Here is a 23,291-nt window from a genome sequence, read left to right on the forward strand (position 1 = left end):
CCCCCTGTTCATCTCTTTTGTTCTGTCACTTCTATTCACCCCTCCTCCCTCTACTCATTTCCCCTACCTATCCTATTTATTTAGGAGACTGTAAAAAGAAGGTGATTGCTAAGTTCATAAAAGGCTTCTGCTCTTGTTCATTGGGGTATTAGTTTGGGTTTTAGGATTTTCGGGAGAGAGTATGAAAACCACGATGCCTGCACCTTTGATACAAGGCTATCCTTTCCTCTTCAACAGATGTCGCTGAAATGAGAAGAATTAAGTGATGGAATGTTTTATGAAGCAGTAAGGAAGTTTGGGAAATGTGACAAGATGTCCCAGTTTTCCTCAGTTCAAATATTACCCTTTGAATCCCAACACCGAATGTATCTATAAAACAAGTAAATGACTGCTTTCAATGTCACTACTGAATTACCAAGCTTGGTTTCTGTGTAGCTGTGGTGGTGGCTTTGCAGAGCTGCGCAGGATGACAACACAGAAAACAGAATGATCCCCCCCAAACACCAAACAATAGAAAAGACAGTTGTGGACAAATAATCAAATGTAAACAAAAACAATTACATGTAAATTTTTTCCCATGAGGACAAAAAGCAAAGAAGGGATGTAGAAAGAAATACAGATTATAGCAGGTTTCTACACCTCAGCAGTCGATTGGCCTAGTATAAGAACGTACTAACTGGAAGCTGAAACCACATCAGTCATACGCATATGAACACACAGCCACGCACGCAGGGGTGGAGTGTATGCGTTCACAACAAAACATTTATAAACTTGTGTAGAAATTGGGCTTCTCACTGCAGATAATGTGCTGATACCACATCACATACAAAACCACACAACACCATATGCACTTCCTGTGCTTGCAGTGGAAAATACCACTGAAAGAGCACATAAAATAAGCATGAACACAAATCTAAGTCTCTGCTATTGTTGCTTTCCAAGTCAGTTTATTATATCTGTATGTGCGTGTGTTCTTTGTTTGGATCACTGTTTAGGGATATTTGCATGATTTCTCTGATTGAGTAGAGGACGGCCAAATCCAGCACGCCACATCATTTTATGTGGCCCAAGAAAGCAAATCATGTGCATCGACTTCCATGATTCTTGTTTAAATCTGTATCAAAATTTCAAATTGTCGTAATAAAGCATTTTTTTGTTACCAAACCCCTTTTTACAGTCACTTGATCAATCGTTAAACAAACTGTTATCCTTGACTTCTGATTTCAAAATTAGCTATCCATCAATTTGTTGTGATGTATTAAATGAGACAGTTCAATATTTATATGGTCTCATATTCATAACGGCTCTCTGACTAACTACAATGTGGCCCGTGAAAAAATTTTTTTGACACCCATGAGACATAATGCACCTGTGCATCTACATATCACTGTGACTGTTATGTGTGTGGGTGAGCACAGTCCACCAAGCCATGTACCGGCTGAACGAGAAACATATACAGTACCTGCTTCCTCACATCAAAGTCTTTATCAAGTAGCCCTTAGCTCAATGTGAAAACACAGTGATGATCTAGTGCTGCATGGCATTGGACACTCCCTTTGGGCCGCGAATGGACCACAGACCATCAATGGAACCATGACTAAGACATTGTTTTGAATGAGTACAGGCTGTACTGAGTCTGAACGTAGCAGAGTGACTCATTCATGGATCGTACAGCTGGGACATGAGAGGGTTTGAGGAAAGTTGTGACATAAGCAGGATTCACACGCAAGCACAATGCAGCTATTGACGGTTATCCTCTGTGCATAATGCCCATGAACAGGTGCCTGGCTTAAGAACAATGGTGTTTAGATGTTTCCCACTAAATGGCTTGCATAACTTGAGCTCAACAATATGTTTATGATATCAGTGATGGTCTCAAGTAGACAACCTAAAATACAGTGGTGCCTTAACTCAAAACATTTGTACCGCAAATCATCTTTCCCTACTGAAAGGGAATGGAAATGCCATTAAAGTAGTCCACTCCAGCTCCACATTGTGATCCTTTTGGTGTGCAGTATGGTACAGATAAAACGAAAAACAAAAGCAAAGACCAGTTTCACAACTAAATGACTTAGTAAGCTGCAGTAAAATTAGTTTTTAACAGAGGATAAAGAACTTAGTATATGACTGTGAGTATTGTTACAGTATATTTTTTGTCTGCATGTGTTGCTAGTGTTTGTGTTCAGATATATTTTGCTTAAAAGGTTATACCACAGCAACACCGATACAATTCGATAGCTCATCAATGGCGTTTTTCATTGTTGTTAGCATTACGCTAGCGGACTTTCCAAAGGCTTTTTTTGTGGTTTTAAATAAAATAATATGTAATTCTTTTTGTTTTTTGTTTAGTTAGTAAACTAAAAGCCTCTTTTATTTGGAAGAATTGTTCACTGTCTGCCAAACTGCTGCTTGTGGTGAAGTGACTTGAGTTTGCTGCCACATCTCACATTATCTCAATTGTTTCGTCATAAGTCAACCCAAAATAAATCGGCAGACCGGCACTTGTATCATGAAAAACGCGTAAGCCAGGTCACTCGTAAGACAAGGTACCACTGTAATAGAATACGCTCCGTATGATGTAGTGCAGTTCTGTACCACTTTAAACTCCATTACATAAAACCCTCCAAACTATTGTCTTTTTTAAGGACAGACTTTGTTTTATTGGATTTCTTTAGATAGCAGAGGGTAATCTATATTTGCATCAGAGGTGTGCACTCAAGTCACATGACTTGGACTCGAGTCAGACTCGATTCATGTATTTGATGACTTTAGACCCGACGTGACTAAATGTCACAAGACTTGCAACTCGACTTAGACTTGAACAGCAATGACTTGTGACTTCACTTGGACTTGAACCCATTGAACACCTGCCACTTTTACCAAAGTATTGAGAAACAAACACTACAGCTCTCTTTCAATTGCTCAACATACCAATGTTTACTTTACTGCAGGAATTTCAACTATGTAACCATAAAGTTGATGTCCTCAACAGATGTCAGTCCCACCATAGTAAAGCTGAATTAGAGCTTATTTCTTTTAACAGTTAACACCCTGTTGGGCAAGGTCAAGTAGAGGAATTGACCACGAGGTCACTTTTTCAGAAACTACCCAAAGTAACGGTTTTATTAAAAATATATAAATACATAAATAAAAAGGCGCCGCTGTGGGCGACTGGTTAGCATATCTGCCTCACAGTTCTGAGGACCCCGGTTCGAATCCGTCCTTGCCTGTGTGCAGTTTGGATGTTCTTCCCGTGCCTGCGTGTGTTTTCTCCAGGTACTCTGGTTTCTTCCCGCATCCCCCCAAAAATCCATGGTGGATTAATTGAAGACTCTAAATTGCCCGTAGGTGTGAATATGAGTGCGAATGGTTGTTTGTTTCTATGTGGCCTATGATTGGCTGGCGACCAGTTTAGGGTGTACCCCGTCTCTCGCCTGAAGATAGCTGGGATAGGCTCCAGCATGCCCTTGTGAGGATAAGCGGTACGGAAAATGAATGAATGAATGAATGAAAGAATGAATAAATAAATAAATAAAACAATGCAACATAAATCAACAATAAATGTGGCAGTTACATGAAGTACGCATTCTACGAAGTACTGGTAACATAGACAAAAACGACAAAGACAATTAAGTAAACAATACGGGCGTTAATTATTGCAAAAAAATAAATCCACATTGCATTATGGGAATCCCATGGCTTGATGTCACATATGCTTGTTTTCGTTAGCATTGGCAGCAAGCTTTGTGAGTGATCACGCAAATAGTTGCACATCGTGCCTGCCGTCCACTGTCTTTGCTTTCCTGTAAATTACAATCTGGTTTAGTTAGTTTAGTTTAGTTTAGTTTAGTTTCTCCAGAATCAGTCTTTATTTCATTCACTTTATTTACTGACCAGCCCAGAGTTGGCATCTATTCGACATGAAGCTACAGTTTTCAGTTTTTTTTGTTTTTTGTTTGCAATGAGAGCTTCAAAACACCTCCTTTATGGAGAAACTAGTCGCATGCATTGCTCTGGTGTGATTTTGGCCAATTCCTCCACACAAGCAGTCTTCAAATCTTGAAGGTTCTCTGGGCTTCTTTTATGGACCTTGAGTTTCAGTTCTTTCCATAGATTTTCGATTGGATTCAAGTCGGGTGATTGGCTGGGCCGTTCTAGCAGCTTTATTTTTTTCCTTTGAAACCAATTGAGGCGGCACGGTGGACGACTGGTTAAGAGCGTCAGCCTCACAGTTCTGTGGACCCGGGTTCAATCCCTGGCCCCGCCTGTGTGGAGTTTGCATGTTCTCCCCGTGCCTGCATGGGTTTTCTCAGGGCACTACGGCTTCCTCCCACATCCCAAAAACATGCATTAATTGGAGACTCTAAATTGCCCGTAAGTGTGAATGTGAGTGCGAATGGTTGTTTGTTTGTATGTGCCCTGCGATTGGCTGGCAACCAGTTCAGGGTGTACCCCGCCTCCTGCCCGATGACAGCTGGGATAGGCTCCAGCACGCCCGCGACCCCAGTGAGTAGAAGCGGCTCAGAAAATGGATGGATCGATGAAACCAATTGAGAGTATCCTTGGCAGTATGTTTTGGATCATCATCCTGCTGAAATGTCCACCCTTGTTTCATTTTCATCATCCTCGTAGATGGCAGCAGAAGAATGTTTCTGTAGATTTGCCATTAATCCTTCCTTCAACAATGTGAAGTTTACCAGTACCATTTGCTGAAAAGCAGCCCCACACCATCATGTTCCCACTTCTGATCTTCACTGTCAGTATGGTGTTTTTAAGGTGATGTGCAGTGCTATTTCTCCTCCAAACGTGGTGTGCATTATGGCATTAAAACAGTTCACGTTTGCTCTCATCTGATCAGACTATATTCTCCCAGTATTTCACTGGGCTTGTCCAAATTTCTTCAACAAACTTTAAACGAGCTTTGACATGCTTTTTTTCCCCCAGCAATGGGGTTTTGTGTGGTGAGCGTGCATACAGGCCATGGCGGCGGAGTACACTGTTTTCCTTGTGACAACAGGACCTGCTAATTGCAGGTCTTTTCGAAGCTCTCCACGGGTGGTCCTTGGGTCTTGGACAACTCTTCTGATTATTATTTGCACTCCTCTGTCAAAAATCTTCCGAGGAGCACCTGATCGAGGCAAATTTATGGTGGTATGATTGGCTTTTCACTTACGTATTATGGCCCCAACCGTGCTTACTGGAACATTCAGAATCTTAGATATGCCCCTGTAAACAATGCCATTGTTATGTTATGCAACAATTAGTTTGCGATGGTCTTGAACAGCTCTTATCTCTCTCCCATCATGAGATGTTTCTTGACTCACACCTTGGCAATGAGACCTTTTTGTAGACCATCAATTAGTACTCAACCAGCTCATATTCATTTGCACTGACAAGGGGCTGGATTGCTGTTTGATTATTAATAGATTTTAGGTGTTGTCTTGGCTTTCCATGCCTTTTTGCACCTCCCTTCATGTGTTCAATACTTTTTCCCTGTGTCATTTCACATTTTTACACACACCTTAATGTCTGAGCTTATTTGTTCTACGTTCTTTGTATGTATGGATTACTTGGGTTGTTCCCAACATCTAGTGAAATTTTCAGGTCAATAACACCTTTGGAAGTATATTTAATGTGAAAAATGGTGGGGCGTTAAATACTTTTTTCAGCAGCTGTAAATATCATTGTACTGTGCTGTCTTCAACAGGAAGTGAAGAGAGTCTGCTTGTGTGTGTATGCAAGTTATACGACTAACATTTTAAGCAATGAGAAAGCATAATAACGAAAAAGTAAGTTCCGCATACATGCAAGCCATACGCTGTGATAAGTGCAATATATTATTTTCTGATTTGAGTGTATATGCTCTTTGCTAATCATTGCTCATCTCCCGAACATCAGCACATTCATACCCCATGGGTGTTGTCTGTTTTCGTACGTACACTGCGGTTTCACAGCCAGCGCTGCAGTACACCCGCAGCCACGGATAAGAACTGTTTCTGTCTTTGCTGTGGCATCCTCGACAACACACAAGCTCTAACTCTGTCCTCTCTCTGTGCCTCTTTTCACTGCTTTGGTGCTGTGTTGACGTAAGTGAAACGGCTGCAGCTGTAAATGTGTTGTGTTGAGGTATACCTGCTATAATGTTTTCGTGGAGACATTTGTGAACACATGCTGTCTGATGGTGTGTTAACACACTTGGAGGCAATCAGCAGCAGGCATTCAAAGACAAGGCCATGATGCATGGACTGGCAAGTCCCCTCACAGACTCTAGTAGAAAACAGAAACACAAAGTGACGTACTATGTGTCAAATTTCCCTTTGAAACATGACACGGGTTTATGTTTAGCATGAATAATAAGTGAAATAAATCTTGCACACATTTCTGAAAAGGCATTATCAAGTTACTGATACTGTAAGTGGCTGGTTCGTCCTCCAGTATATTCAAACATGTTTGTCCTAGTGTACTACATATCGGACAGAACCCCAAAAAGGAGCTTTTTGTCTCTGGTGTTGTTATGAAATTCAGAAGTTTACATTTTCATTGAACCTGAAGGGGTGTGTGTGTGACATGGTCCAAATTACCTTTATACAACGTGTGTCAGTTTTGTCAAACATTGTGAAAAACTTCACCCCATTCTATAGTACTAAACAAAATGTACAATTCACATTACTAAATGCAATTCTACAGTATTCAGATTTTGGTTGAAATAGTCATATTTTTTGTTGCACTAAAAGGACAGTATTAGGATGCTGAAAAACTGATATCATTGTTTTGTTACAAAACTATTTTCACATTCGTATTATGTGAATGTTTTTTTTTCTGCTGATTTTGTTTTTGCTGTATCATGGATTAGTGAAATAAATGTCCTAGAGGTGTGCTGTGATGGGACAAAGGACAAAGACAAAATAAATGGCAGGAGAATGAGTTGGCGATGGACGCGTGGGGGTGGGGGTCAGACAGAGAAAGTGGGATAACAGAAGAGTGGGAGCGATGGCGTGAGAGAGCAATTGTCCCTGCTGGTGTCGGGTACGCTAGTGGTTAACCAGAGTTGGCAGCACCTCAGCTTGACCTTAACTCCCCTCTGATCCCATTAGGGCCAGGCACCATGGCAAGACCCCCTCTTACACATACACACACCACACTAGGACACACACGTACACTTATAGAAGTCCACCACTAACAACCACCCAGCCTTGTTTTACTCTACCGTATCGTATCCCCCGACTCTGGTAGAGCTTCTGCTATGTGGGGTCCCCGGGACAACTATCAGACCCATGGAACAAACAGCCTGCTAATGTGGACAGACAGGACAGACAATTAGAGGCATGCAGACAAATGCACAGGGCGAGCTTGCGGCTTGCATTATGCTCTCTGGGAGTGCACACGGGCCACCGAAAGGACACATGGAAAGATCATTTCTTCGCATAATTATCTTTCCATCCACAAAACACTAACTTCACAAGACACTGCAAAGCAACCATCTCTTTCTATACTCAATGCTGTTTCTGGCCAAAAAGGAAATGAAAAGAACTCACAAGCCTCAGCTAATGTGTATAGACTGAAGCAAGAACTGTTCTCCAACATTAGCCATTTTGCCACATTCTGACCTTATTATACAGTTTATCGTGGCTTTCATACTGCAGCATGCAATACGCTGACATGCATACAGTATATGGAAATAGTTATTTAATTACATATATAAAAAATAAATACAGAAATCTCCTGTTTATCGCAGGGTTTAGGTTCGGGACCACCCCCGCAATAGATGAAATCCGCGAAATAGCAGCAAAATATATTTTTTATTATTATTATTTAGAGGTACATAATCCTTCTCACGCTCTTATTAATCTTCCCCACACTCTTATTAACCGTTATCATCCTTTTGTAAACACTAAGTTTCTATACTCTTAAACACCTTTTAAACTCTTAAAGGGAACCCTGACTGTAATGACAGATGCTGCTTAAAATACGACCACTGACTTCTGCTTTTGAAATACAGCGTTACATATTTATAAATTATAATTTTTAAGTTATAAAAGTAGTTTTTGTTTCTGGCCGCCGTTTTTGTGTGCGCAAAGCATTCTGGGATTGATGACGTAGAATGGTTGCTGTTAGCCGCTGTACATTGTTGCCCTCTCTTACATTAGTTAAATGTTTAAACTTGTATTTCACACTTGTATTGTAAACCGTCATCCATTGCAATAAAGTTTAAGAAAAAATAACCTTTGATGCCCTCTGCCAAGCTAAAGGCTGCCGCACACCTAGTGAAAGCTTACAGCTAATTTCACAGAAGCTTTCCCATCCATCCATCCATTTTCTGAGCCGCTTCTCCTCACTAGGGTCGCGGGCGTGCTGGAGCCTATCCCAGCTGTCATCGGGCAGGAGGCGGGGTACACCCTGAACTGGTTGCCAGCCAATCGCAGGGCACATAGGAACAAACAACCATTCGCACTCACAGTCATGCCTACGGTCAATTTAGAGTCTCCAATTCATGCATGTTTTTGGGATGTGGGAGGAAACCGGAGTGCCCGGAGAAAACCCACGCAGGCACGGGGAGAACATGCAAACTCCACACAGGCGGGGCCGGGGATTGAACCCGGGTCCTCAGAACTGTGAGGCTGACGCTCTAACCAGTCGGCCACCGTTCCGCCCAGAAGCTTTCCCTCACATTGAAAATACGTCCAGGTTTTAATCGCGCCGCCGTGCCTATTTAAGCCATATAAATAGTATATAAAACATCAGATACTGTTTTAATTCAATACTGAATTGTATTCATAATCTGTAATATGCCTGTGGATGAAAATGCAAAACAACGTTCAAATGAATGGTGTCAACGAGACTAACACCCTTGCTTTATTCTCATCCAAGTCCTCTCTACAGAAACCTGCTTCTTCCTTAACTATTTATCTATCTTTTTATGTTTGATAAATGTGATAAAGTACTAAGTGTACAGTGTTCACCACTTTTGCATGTAGCTGTACAATGAATGACTGGCAAGCTGACTGATGTACACTCGCCAATCACCCGCTACCCAATACTATGTTAAATGTGACATTGTCTTTGATGGAGATAGTGATCAGTCAATTTTTGGATCACATTGGTGAAGAAACTCCAACATAGTTAGAGACGAAGAAGGAAGTGGATGCCACAAAAGCCCTTAGAGGCTCATGTAAACACAGCCTTGTCTGATGCTCAGTGCTATTTTGGTGTGAGGTTTTCCCCCAAACACACACACACACACCCACACGCACACGCGCACACACACACACACACACACACACACAGTGGGTACGAAAAGTATTCAGACCCCTTAAAATTTTTCATTCTTTGTTATATTGCAGCCATTTGCTAAAATCATTTAAGTTCATTTTTTTCCTCATTAATGTACACACAGCACCAAATATTGACAGGAAAAAAAACGGAATTGTAGAGATTTTTGCAGATTTATTAAAAAAGGAAAACTGAAATATCACATAGCCATAAGTATTCAGACCCTTTGCTGTGACACTCATATATTTAACTCGGGTGCTGTCCATTTCTTCTGATCATCCTTGAGATGGTTCTACACCTTCATTGGAGTCCAGCTGTGTTTGATTATACTGATTCGACTTGATTAGGAAAGCCACACACCTGTCTATATAAGACCTTACAGCTCACAGTGCATGTCAGAGCAAATGAGAATCATGAGGCCAAAGGAACTGCCTGAAGAGCTCAAACCATGCATGGTGGGTTAATTGAAGACTCTAAATTGCCCGTAGGTGTGAATGTGAGTGCGAATGGTTGTTTGTTTATATGTGCCCTGCGATTGGCTGGCAACCAGTTCAGGGTGTACCCCACCTCCTGCCCAATGATAGCTAGGATTGGCTCCAGCACTCCCGTGACCCTTGTGAGGATTAGTGGCTCAGAAAATGGATGGATGGATGGATGGATGGATTTTAGCAAATGGCTGCAAAGTAAAAAAAAGTGACAAATTTAAGGGTGTCTGAATACTTTCCGTACCCACTGTATACACACACACAATGTGTGCGTATATATGTATGTATGTACATATAAGACGCAGAAATCAGTGTTTGACTCAGTCACCACCACTCGGATACTGCAGGCGCTAGTAAATCAAGGGATAGAGCCGACCTATATCAACATTCTACAATCAATATACGATTCTTCAGGTTCAATACGAATTGATGATGAAAGAGTGCGAATAAGTCTAAGAAAAGGGGTCAGACAAAGCGACACACTGTCTCTAAAGCTATGAAAAAAAGCAAAGCGAAGCGATGTTCAATCGTTACTGTCCACAAAAAGATATCAAAATGGAGGACTATGTCCTCGACGCCGTCAACAACTACATCTATTTAGGCCAACTTGTAACAATGGATGGAAATACAAGCACTGAAGTTGAACGCCGCATAAAGCTTGCCTGGCAGGCTTATGGAAGGCTTAGTGTTATATTCAAGAACAATTTGCTTGAAAAGAAATGTTTTAGATCAATTATTTTACCAGTCCTCACTTACGGTAATGAAACTTGGACTACGAATGCCAAAGTTATACAAAGACTACGTGTAACCCAAAGGAAAAGAAAGCAGTTGGATAAGACAGCAGACGCAAGGTACCGACGTCATTCAAAAAATAAAAATCCTTAAATGGAAATGGAATGGCCACGTTGCACGAAGACCTGACAAAAGGTGGACCACAGAAACTATCAATTGGATACCACTGGACACAAAGCGACCATGGCGAAGACCTAAAATTAGATGGATAGATGAAATCATTAAACACACCGGAATACACTGGCAACAAATTGTAAAATGTCGTAGTAGTTGGAAACGTGAAGGCCTTCATCCTGCAGTAGATAGATAATGGCTGATGATGATATCTATACACACACACACACACACACACACAGACACACACACACACACACACACACAAGACTCCAATTCCAATGAGGTTGGGATACAATAATTTGCAAACGCTTTTCAACCTATATTCAATTGAATACAGAACAAAGACAACATATTTAATGTTCAAACTAGGCTTTAAGCGATCAGGATTTTTGGGGCCAATCAGCGAGTTTAAAAAAACGATAACCGATCACCGATCCGATCACAAGATGGAGCAATGTGTCTATTTAAATGACTTGTTCATTTACTGTATACTGAGCATCTTAAAGTGTTCTCTATTCAGGTCATGTATTCTAATCCGTCAGGTCAAACCAACATTACAACATGACAGAAATAATGGGTGCTAACTTACTGTAATTAAATTAATTTATTGTAATTAAATTGGCGGCACGGTGGGCGACTGGTTAGAGCGTCAGTCTCACAGTCCTGTGTGGAGTTTGCATGTTCTCCCCATCCCTGCGTGGGTTTTCTCCGGGCACTCCGGTTTCCTCCCACATCCCAAAAACATGCATTAATTGGAGACTCTAAATTGCCCGTAGGTGTGACTGTGAGTGCGAATGGTTGTTTGTTTGTATGTGCCCTGCGATTGGCTGGCAACCAGTTCAGGGTGTACCCCGCCTCCTGCCCGATGATAGCTGGGATAGGCTCCAGCACGCCCGCGACCCTAGTGAAGAGAAGCGGTTCAGAAAATGGATGGATGGATGTAATTAAATTGCTTCACACACAGCAAAACTTTAGAGCATGATTTGACATAACACCGTCATGTTTATGTACAACTGTTAGTGCTAGCACGAGCTTGCTAGGCTACATAACGTTTTGTTGCCTGCTTGCGAGGAGTATCGTATTAAAAGTACGTGAACATACCTCAAGCCCTTCTTCGAATTAAAGTCCTCTCCCGAGCACCGGTGACCACCAGCATACGTTTTCCCCAATTTTGTTCTTATAATACACACGACGCGATCCATTGGTGTTGTTGTCGCCGTGGTAACGAGTGTATCCGGTTGCGTTTGAGTTGACAAGATAAAGCCCAGTGATCGTAAAAGACGGGATGCGGTGGTATCGGAATACAAGATTTAAGATTTTTGACATAGTGCAATCGTGAAAGACCAAATTTGTCTTGTCGTCTGATCCAGGCATTACGTGTTGTCTGTCCCACACCGCTGACATGTTTTTAAAAAATAACTTTATTGGTGGTCAGATATTTACAGTACTACGTCAAAAGACACGCGACAGCACTAAAAATAAACTAGCTTTTGGATTCAAACATACTGTACACGATGGCGACGCAGAGGAAGTGTATTTTGTGGAGTCGATCAATGATGTCATTGATTGGATCGGTGAATTATGACATTAAAGCCGATCAGCCAATCAGCATAAAATGATAATTATCAGCAGATATTGATCAAGCCGATCAGATTGGTGTAAAGTCTAGTTCAAACTAATACTTTTTTAAAAATATAAATATTCAATAATTTTAAATTTGATGCTTTCAACATATTCATAAAAAGCTGGGACAGAGGCCTTTTTACCACTGTGTGCAAATGTGCAAGTTACACATGACATGGCCACTAATACAACCCCTTACCATCACAGATGCTGGCCTTCGAACTTTGCGCTGATAACAATATGTATGGTCCTTTCCCTCTTTTGCCCGGAGGACACGAGGTCCATGATTTCCAGAAATAATTTGAAGTGTGGACTTGTTAGAACACAGCACACTTTTCCACTTTGCGTGAGTCCATCTCAGATGAGTTCGGGCTCAGAGATGCCGGCGGCGTGTCTTGGTGTTGTTGGTATATGGCTTTTGCTTTGCATCGTAGAGTTTTAACTTGGATTTTTAGATGAAGCGATGAACTGTGTTAACTGACAATGGTTTGCTGAAGTGTTCCTGAGCCCACGTGGCAATATCCTTTACACAATGATGTCCGTTTTTAATGCAGTGCGGCCTGAGGGATCAAAGGTCATGGGCATCGATGTTGGTTTTCGGCCTTGCCGCTTACATGCAGAGATTTCTCCAGATTCTCTGAATCTTTTGATGATATTATGGAGCATAAATAATGAAATCCTTAATCTTCTTGCAATTGTTCATTGAGAAATGTTGTTCTTAATCTGTTGGACTTTCATGATTGAAATCACTGCGTTCAAAACACTTCCCCTCGCTTCCCCGATCCCTCACAGGCTCATACCTGTTGATGAACATTCAACCAGTGGCTAAGTTGTTTTAAAACAAACACACACACACGCAAGCCACGCCTTCCCCTTTGGCAAATTGGCCAACACGTCCTCACATAAGGGGAAAGGCTTCTTTATACTCGCGCAGCCGGCGACCGCGCTGACGTCATTGCGGCTATCCCGTGCCCGGTTTTGAAAATGTACTGCAGTTCTCCTCCAAGTCGGAGGTGTCGCTACGGCTGGTATTGGCTAGGACACCACAGGGTGGAGTTTCCTCTGCAGTTTTTGGCCGTTTTTACTTTCCTTTCCGGAACAAGGAACAAAGCAACAACAATGGTGACTGTGGAACAGTGTCTGCTAGAAAAAATGGACCTAGATGACCAGATGATACGTTTAATTATATTGCAAAATCGATCAAGAAGACGGCGTAGGTGGTATGTGGAACCAAGGGGAACGCTGAGTACATCATCACAGCATGTGGCTAAAAGGGACCAATCACGAAAGATGATCTCCGAGGCATTCTACGCGCAGCAACAATTTTTACCGTGTGCGCGTCAAGTGACGCATAGGGGTCGCGCGGCCCAATGCGTCTGTCACGTAATGCAATGCGTGCACTGTCGGCTGCGCGAGCACGGGAGTATAAAGAGGCCTGAAGGCAGGCATGTAGCTGCAGATAATGTACATGCACATGCACACATAACCACACACAAGCATTCATCTTCAGGGGCACAGGCCTTAATATAGGACACCAATGACAGTTAATATAACAATTTCTCAAAGGATAAGTAAGTTTTTTATGTTCAAACATAACATGAAATAGACTGGCAAAACCAAGTGCAATCCAATTAAGACTTTGTCAAAAACCAGGCTTTAAAATGATAATAATGCTTGGTATAGAGTAATATTTTTGGAAAGGCATACTTGTTTTTTTGGGGGGAGTTGAAGGGATGTAGAAGTGCTACTAAATATCACAAACATCCATCCATCCATCCATTTTCTGAGCCGCTTCTCCTCACTAGGGTCGCGGGCATGCCAGAGCCTATCTCAGCTATCATCGGGCAGGAGGCGGGGTACATCCTGAACTGGTTGCCAGCCAATCGCAGGGCACACATAAACAAACAACCATCCGCACTCACATTCACACCTACGGGCAATTTAGAGTTGTCAATTAACCTACCATGCATGTTTTTGGGATGTGGGAGGAAACCGGGGTGCCCGGAGAAAACCCACACAGGCACGGAGAGAACATGCAAACTCCACACATGCGGGGCCGAGGATTGAACCCCACTCCTCAGAACTGTGAGGCTGACGCTCTAACCAGTCGTCCACCGTGCCGCCATCTCACAAACAGCTGTTTGTAATATTTTTCCACACTCCTGTAGCTAATAGTAAACACAAACAACTATCATGATGCAGAACAGTTGTACACCACTTTAAAGTAGAACAAAACAGACCCCCAAAAAAGTATTGTAAATTTGACACATCACAGAAAAGTCTTGTTAACTAGTTGGAAAATCCATTTTCTGTACCGCTTATCCTCACGAGAGTCGCGGGCGCGCTGGAGCCTATCCCAGCTATCTTCGGGAGAGAGGCGGGGTACACTCTGAACTAGTCGCCAGCCAATCGCAGTAGTTGGAAAATCATCCATCCAACCATCCATTTTCTGAGCCGCTTCTCCCCACTAGGGTCGCAGGCGTGCTGGAGCCTATCCCAGCTATCATCGGGCAGGAGGCGGGGTACACCATGAACTGGTTGCCAGCCAATCGCAGGGCACATACAAACAAACAACATTCACACTCACATTCACACCTACGGGCAATTTAGAGTTGTCAATTAACCTACCATGCATGTTTTTGGGATGTGGGAGGAAACCGGAGTGCCCGGAGAAAACCCACGCAGGCACGGGGAGAACATGCAAACTCCACACAGGCGGGACCGGGGATTGAACCCCGCTCCTCAGAACTGTGAGGCTGACGCTCTAACCAGTCATCCACCGTGCCGCCAGTTGGAAAATCAATGAATGAATAAATAAAATAATCGCAAAGTACACTATATTGCCAAAACTATTCGCTCACCTGCTTTGACTCAGATATGATTGGAACTGATATCACATTCTAAATTCATATGGGTTAATATGATGTGGACTTACCATTTGTAGCTAAAACAGCTTCAACTCTTGTGTGAAGGCTTTCAACAAGTTTAAGGAGTGAGTTTATGGGAATTTTTGCCCAGCTATCTTCACTGGCCACTCGAAACCAACCCAAAGGTGTTCTATCAGGTTGAGGGTAGGACTATTCTTTCATCCATGTCTTTATGGCCCTTGCTTTGTGCACTGGTGCACAGACATGTTTGAACAGGAAGGGGTAATCCCCAAACTGTTTGACTGTCCAAAATCTCTTGGTATGCCGAAGCATTGAGAGTTCCTTTCACTGGAGCTCAGGGGCTAAAATTTTGGACATTTCCAACTTTGTGGGAACAGTTTGGAGATGGTCCCTTCCTGTTCCAACATTACTGTGCATCAGTGCACAAATCAAGGTTCATAAAGACACAGATGAGAGAGTTTGATGTGGATGAATTTAACTAGCCGGCAAAATGAGCTTTTGGGAAAATGGTCATAAATTCCCATAACCACACTCCTAAACCTTGTGGAAACCCTTCTCAGAAGAGTTAAAGCTGTTATAACTGCCTCCCAGGAACTTTCAGCTGTCAATCAAATATGTGCCATCTCTCACAGCTCATTAGTGTGGAGAGGAGAATTCCAAGCGACCCACAATGCACTGGCTCTCATGAGTTGTAAAGAAGCAGCTTCTGAACCAGCATAATGACCACAAGCCGCACCACCGGGACAATTTTCCCTCCTTTGGAATTCAGTGGGACAACGCGCTTCTGTGGCCGCATGAACGTACACCGGTCCCCCTGGAGGAATGATTCCCCTCCTCCTTGTCACCCAATGACGTACGGCTAGCAACTGTGAGGCTAACTGCCCTATGTCTGGTCTGCAACTGATGACATTGCATGTGTGTCTGTTACCATGGACAAATTAAATGTTATTTAAAACCAGCTAAAAACTGAGTCAGAGATCAAAAAATAGCAAAATGACACTGGTCATCTTTTGGTGGAGGTAAACATTCACCCATCCATTTTTACTGGTTCTCATTCGGGCTGTGGGCGAATTGAAGCCCAACTGTGCTGAGAGGTGCAGGGTATACCCTGGACTAGTCGCCAGCCATTCGCAGAGCATATATAAACAAGCAACCATTCTCACGCAAATTCATTTTAGAGTCTTCATTTCAAGAACCAGGACCTTTTGACTGTGAGGCAGACATACTTACAACAATGACTGCCCTGGTGGTGTTAATGAGAGACAGTTGAAGTAATATCCTCAAGTAAGTATTATTATTTTTTGTATATATTGTCACTGTGCCATAAAATATAATGCAATCTTCAAATACAGGGATGATTACTAATGTAATCACTATTTGCTTGTTGAATTCATATATATTAACTGTACTCTGCCCTGAGATCACCACCCAGATGATATTCAGTTGGAGCTCCCTCTGGAAATGTTTCAGTCTTCACAATGAGATACATGCAGCCTGTGACTACTGCTGCTACTGTTACACCTCAGGAAAACGAATCTCAGGAAGTCAACGCCCACTTCAAAGTCCAACAGTGAACTTTTTTACCTGGCTGTGGCCAATGTGCTTGATCATCCTGAAGCTCTTTTTTAACCTTTCCACATGGCAGATTAAGGGACTCCAGATCCCACCCTGTTTCCCCTGTCACTATAAGTAATTCCTATCTGATACCTCCAAGATTATTGGCAATGTCGCAGTACGAATGTTCCTGTTCTATGCTCATGACATAGCCTCATACAAGACAAAATGTATGTGACCTGTAGAACATAAAAACTAATTGAATGTAACATAATATTGTGTTGTGTCATGCTACATACAGTATATCTTATTTTTATGCAGAGAAGATGCACTGAAAAAAATATAACAAAGTTGTCACACGTTTATTTATTTTTTTAATTAAAATTGTTGCAAATGTTTAGTTTGCGATTTAAATGTTTATTTGTATTTTTTTTCACTTCATTGCAATTTAAATTTACACCTTGGCACCGAACTGAAATATTTCATTTTGATTTTCTTTAATTGAATGTGATTTGTGCATGGCGGCACGGTAGCCGACTGCTTAGAGCGTCAGCCTCACAGTTCTGAGGACCCGGGTTCAATCCCCGGCCCCGCCTGTGTGGAGTTTGCATGTTCTCCCCGTGCCTGTGTGGGTTTTCTCTGGGTACTCCGGTTTCCTCCCACATCCCAAAAACATGCATGAATTGGAGACTCTAAATTGCCCGTAGGCATGACTGTGAGTGCGAATGGTTGTTTGTTCCTATGTGCCCTGCGATTGGCTGGCAACCAGTTCAGGGTGTACCCCGCCTCCTGCCCGATGACAGCTGGGATAGGCTCCAGCACGCCCGCGACCCTAGTGAGGAGAAGCGGCTCAGAAAATGGATGGATGGATGGATTTGCGATGCTTTGCGGACTTGTATGGAAAGTGTTTCTAAACATTTATCTGTCCTTGACTGGACGTCATATTCTGGCATCGAATCTGCTGCGTTATTGTCTGGAGAGTGCAGGCCATGAAGATGCCAGCCTACTGGGGACGGGAGGAGCTGCTGCTGAAACATGTATTTCTCTCAAATAAGTCAGAAAGATGGAATAAAGCATTGTTAAATAACAAAGGTCAAATCCTGTGCTTTGTGTGATGCTTGTATGACGGTGTGAATGTGTATGAGCACTGAACCTCGCAGCTGTGCTTTTGAAGTAAACTAAGTTAGCAAGAGCTAACGTTTTGGTTACCACTGGAAATGTTTGCTTCAACGTTTGAGTGGTTTATATGAACTAAAAACTTTCAGGTTAAACTTTCAGGATACGCTAAATAAATCATTTTCATTGAATCATACCTAAAATATTAAATGTGACTGTTTACTTCAATTTTTTAAAATTATGCAGTGTTTATTGTTTTTGTTGTCGGTTTGGTTATGCATGAGGACCTATAGCGTTCGGATATCCTATGTATGGCCTATCACCAATACAACTTTTTTTCAGACTGAGTATGAGTAGGCCTACAAGTACTTACATTTGAGTACTCGCTGATACCAGTACCAATTCTTGATAATGCCATGACATCTTTCAATTCTGCTGAAAATGTTTTGTTTTAAGCAAATACGGTTTTAAAAAGACAAACTTTGCTTGAACATGGTATATGTTTCACTTATATACAGGAATCTCATTTGATGTGCATCCTGCATCTGACGCACCAAAATTAGCAGGGACGCATAATGTACAATCAATCTGCGTTTTAGAAAGCAGAGCTATCTCCCCGCCTCTCGCCCAAAGATATATTGTATAGGATTTCATTTCTGTTATTATTGCTGCCACTGTTCATTTCAACACATATTTTAACATCATTTATCAGTGACTCTTACACTTTAGAACAACTCTTTTAACTATATTGACATTCCAAAAATATCTCATGTCTTCTTTTATGGATTGCTCATGCAGTTTTTGTGTTCTGCTGTATGTTATGCTATAATTTTTGTTGTTGTCTCCTATTGTGATAGAATGTATGTCAAGTTGAAAACACATTTCCCTCTGCAACTTTCATTCATTCATTCATTCATTCATCTTCCATTCCGCTTTATCCTCACAAGGGTCGCGGGCGTGCTGGAGCCTATCCCAGCTATCTTCGGACGAGAGGCGGGGAACACCCTGAACTTGTCGCCAGCCAATCACAGCCCTCTGCAACAATACAAGGCCATAATACTAAACTTTGGGTCTCACACAACTCATTGTTGGGCAGAAAAACAAGTTCAGTATTTTCACTAATTCTGCTGTTGTACCTCATACAGTGTACATACAGTATTTCAATGTAATAGTAATAACTCAGCACATAAAATCTAATAGAATTACATTTGCATAATGATAATTATATTACATTTACAATATGATAATTACATCACTGATGGAACCGTGGTAAATTCGCTTGATGGTGTGAATGTGAGTGTGATGGTTGTCTGTCTTTACATGCGCTCTGCAACCGACTGGTGACCGGTTCATAGTGAAGTCTACCTTTTGGTCCATCAACTGGGATACATACTGTCGGCTCCAGGTTTCCACGACACTGAACAGGATAAGCGGTATAGAAAATGGATGGATGGATAAACAATTTAGGATTAATGTTGCTCTTTATTGTGTTTGACCAGACCCCAAATCCCGATCTTGGCTGATCCGTGGAATTATAGTAACTCATCCACGCTGCAAAACAAGGTGAAGACAGATGTACATCTAACATACCTAACATCAGATTTTTTTCTTAATGGCTGCAGACCTGAATTTAACATCTTCATTTTAAACATTAGTGGGCCGCCAAAATCCACTTCAGTCATAAATTGTTGTTTTTGTGGTACATATGGTACCAGGACACCGAAAACATACTTAAAAACCCAAGCAAAATAACATCAGAAAGGAAAAAAGGTAATGGTGTTACATAATGAGCCATCATTAGACAGGCTCTGACAGAAAACAGAAGGCTGTGGGAGCCTGAGTCATGAGTGACGACGAGTGGCAGCACAGTTGTATACGTTACTCAATACAGACCCCTTGTGTTTGTTGCAAAATGTGCATGAGCTGAATCACTGCACATTTAGAATTGTTTCAGAATGGTCAAGATCATAGTCACACTCTAAAATTCTCTAAGGAGGGGACGGGGGAAGACACCTGAACATCAGCCCACATAAATCATGTCAACGAACTGCGAAACCTGTTAAATTGATCAGAGAGGGGTCTGTAAGTGAGAAAAAACTATTTATGGTCTTATAAAGGTAAGTCAAGTAAATAAGATTGTGTTTGTTCATGGACAACTGCACACACACCAGTGGAAGTACTGTGTCTGGACAATTTGTTTTGGAGTTTTCCTCATAGCCCAGCTGGCAAAAGTTACAGCGGGGAAACAATGTGCCTGCAGGACAGGCCAGTATGGGTCCAGGATGAGGGCCCCTCGGTCCTGCTGAAAAGCTCCTATTGTCCCACTCCACCTCCATCAGAAACCATTAATTATGGGCCGTGAAGCTCAGATCGGAGTAATAAAAAGTCCACCCTTTACACACAGACACACACACACACACACACACTCACAGCCAGACTCTCCTCGCTTGTCATGTTAGAGCATACAGAAACTGATGGGACTCCACTCCCTCTCCCCTCCTGTGTTGCACTCTTTTAATGAATCCAAGCTGACCGCTTAGCAGAGCCTTGTTACAACTTTTGTTTTTTTAGAATTACACCTTGAGGCATGAGTGGAAAAAGGAAGGAAGGAATATACCATCAAAGGTGTTTTGGACATTTGTGATTTTAATGGTTTTCGTGTGGCCATTCTATCCCCACCATCTGCAGTACCATCTATAGTGTTAACCCCGAGGGTTTATATGACAAACGTCATTTGAATTTTTGCCATGAAAACTAAGCACTCATTACAATGTGGTACACAGAACCCAACTTGTTTGATGACACATACGATCAATAGGTACTTTAAAAAAAATTAAATAAAATTCCAGTATGAGTATCAATATCATCATTCCACTTGAATGCAAAATGTTTATAATTATGTTTGTTAATATTTTACACTGGCACGGTGGTTAACTGAAGACTCTAAATTGCTCATAGGTATGAATGTGAGTCCGAATGGTTGTTTGTTTCTATGTGCCCTGCAATTGGCTGGCAACTGGTTTAGGGTGCTGATTGCCCAGAGTCAGGTGGGATAGGCTCCAGCACGCCCGCGACCCTAGTGAGGATAAGCGGTATGGAAAATGAAAAATGAATATTTTACAGTATGCCAGCATATGTTAGTGCAACACACACAAAATAATAAAATGTCAAATGGGACATAAAAGCAGCCTTATGCCTTTGGTAGGGTTTTTATTCAGCAAGCAGAAACTTAAAAAAGCCTGCAAAGCTCTTGCTAAGCTCATGTTATTGATTCACATGTGCACTTGAAACATCTTAAAAATGACAATAAAGTACGAGTTGTCGTTCTGGATTCAAAAGGCTTACAAAGAGAAACCAAAATTATATAATTGTGTTTCTTTGTTACAATGTACTAACCCTAACCCCTGAGGGATGAAACATTACATTACACATCCCTCAATAATGTGACACCACCCAAGAGCAGTTATTCAATACAAGCCGTGGTTTGACTGTAATCAAAGCCCCCCTCCCCTGTGGCCCCTGGAGTTTGAATCATTTCTTCATCGCGCTTTTTACACATCCACATCATAAAAGAGTGTCAAAATGCTACACACAAGGGCTCATTCAGAGCAAAGACGGCTGGATCCCAATGGCTTGCTTTGGCAGGATGTGTACAGTCCATGGCCAAATAACGCCTTCCATCATGCAGATTTTAGAGAAAATCCCGAGTCAGTTCATATGCTGACAGTTTATGAGATCTGAGTTGAGTCAGACTAAGTCATATAACATTGTCATGACAAGGTGGGAATTAAAACATCCAAGTAACAGCCAGCGGTTCGCAAACTAATGATTATTTAATGGGAAACATGTTTACATCAGTGTTAATTAAATATATATTCATCATTGTTATCAAACTGTGTCCTACCACCACTCTTCCTCCTATGTTGTGTCAAACCTGCAAAACTGTTGGAGGAAACTGGCCGACCACCATTTTTGTTCTAATTTTGCCAAATGCTAAAATATTCTGACAATCATGTTGTCATGCAAATGTGTGTTTTCATGTTACATGCTCACGGTCGTTCACTTGCTTGGACTGCTTTACATTCTTCACCTTCTCTTAATGCAAAGTAACTAACATGCATTTTATCCTGTCAATTTTTATGCTCAATTTAGAAAATTACACATCAACAATTGTATGTTTCTTATCGTTGCGTCAATATTTACACTGTATTATTTCTGGGGGAAAATGGAGGTGAGAAGCAAGGCACTAAAGAAATACTGTGCAACAGTGCAATTTTTACATCTGTACAAAACTTTGGCATTAAGTAAAGCGTGCAGTTTGAAACATGGTCCATTTTTTTATATTACCTATGCTGTTAGGGTTGTAGGGACTAGTCATCGCCTCTGGACTAGTCATCAGTTATCGTAAATGAGTCTGAGTGGGAATTGATCCCACGACTGATGCAAAAATGTCAGCTACGTGAAACACTGGACTACCAATGGCCCGGGATTGAAAAAAGTATCTTAAATAAATGTAAATTGTTTGGTTTTGATTGATATATTAATATGAAGGATGTGTCATCAAAACATTTCATAGTCCAACTTTTAAGACAGTTTAAAAATGTGAGGGCCTTCTAAAGTTTCCTTATGTGCTTGAGGTAATCAGTGATACAAACCTAATGTGTAAGGCATTGTTAATGTAAAATTTATAATGCATATGTAGATACATACAGTTTCAACATATGGAGTAAGAATTTAGTAGGTGATATCAGACAAAGAATAGCACAAACCATGTTTTAATGGCCTATTTAATACATTTTACACTTTAGATTCAAGTTGTTTGATTCTGATGGATATGACCTAATTAAAAATCATACATGGGATATATCTTTAGTACATATACAGTAGAGAAAAGTTTGTATTGTGTTTATTAAAGCAAGAAAAGTAGGACAGTGGATAATGTTTTGGCATATGAGGCAAGCAAATGGATAGATATAGGCCACTGCAGACTCATACAGAGAGATCATAACTCAGGATTTTTTTTTCCGTACGCCTGACATTCCTCCTCTCATCTTCTCTCCTCCCTCGCTGACCCTAGCTTCACTTTTTTTTCCCCCTGGAGAGGAGGTTACATAACGTATTTCCAGCACCCCCTCCTTCAACACACACTCCAGCTACACTTCATCAGTTCCTGTCCCTCTTCCAATGCCCCCCTCCACCCCACCCCACCCCACCCCAAACACACACACACACACACACACACACCATATTTCCTCTCCTAGACATTGAACAGACTCCGTAACACGTCACAAACCTTCTCATGCCCTCATTCTTCTCCTGCCCCTCTCTCTCCCTCTCTCACAGGCTCTTTCTCCTCCCCTCTTCTCCCCTTTCATCTCTCAAACAAACACTCTGTTGCATTAATCATTTTTTTCTCTGCCACACTGACAATGGCTCTGTTTTACAT

The sequence above is a fragment of the Phyllopteryx taeniolatus genome, chromosome 11, assembly GCF_024500385.1.
Source record: "Phyllopteryx taeniolatus isolate TA_2022b chromosome 11, UOR_Ptae_1.2, whole genome shotgun sequence".
Classification (NCBI taxonomy): Eukaryota; Metazoa; Chordata; class Actinopteri; order Syngnathiformes; family Syngnathidae; genus Phyllopteryx; species Phyllopteryx taeniolatus.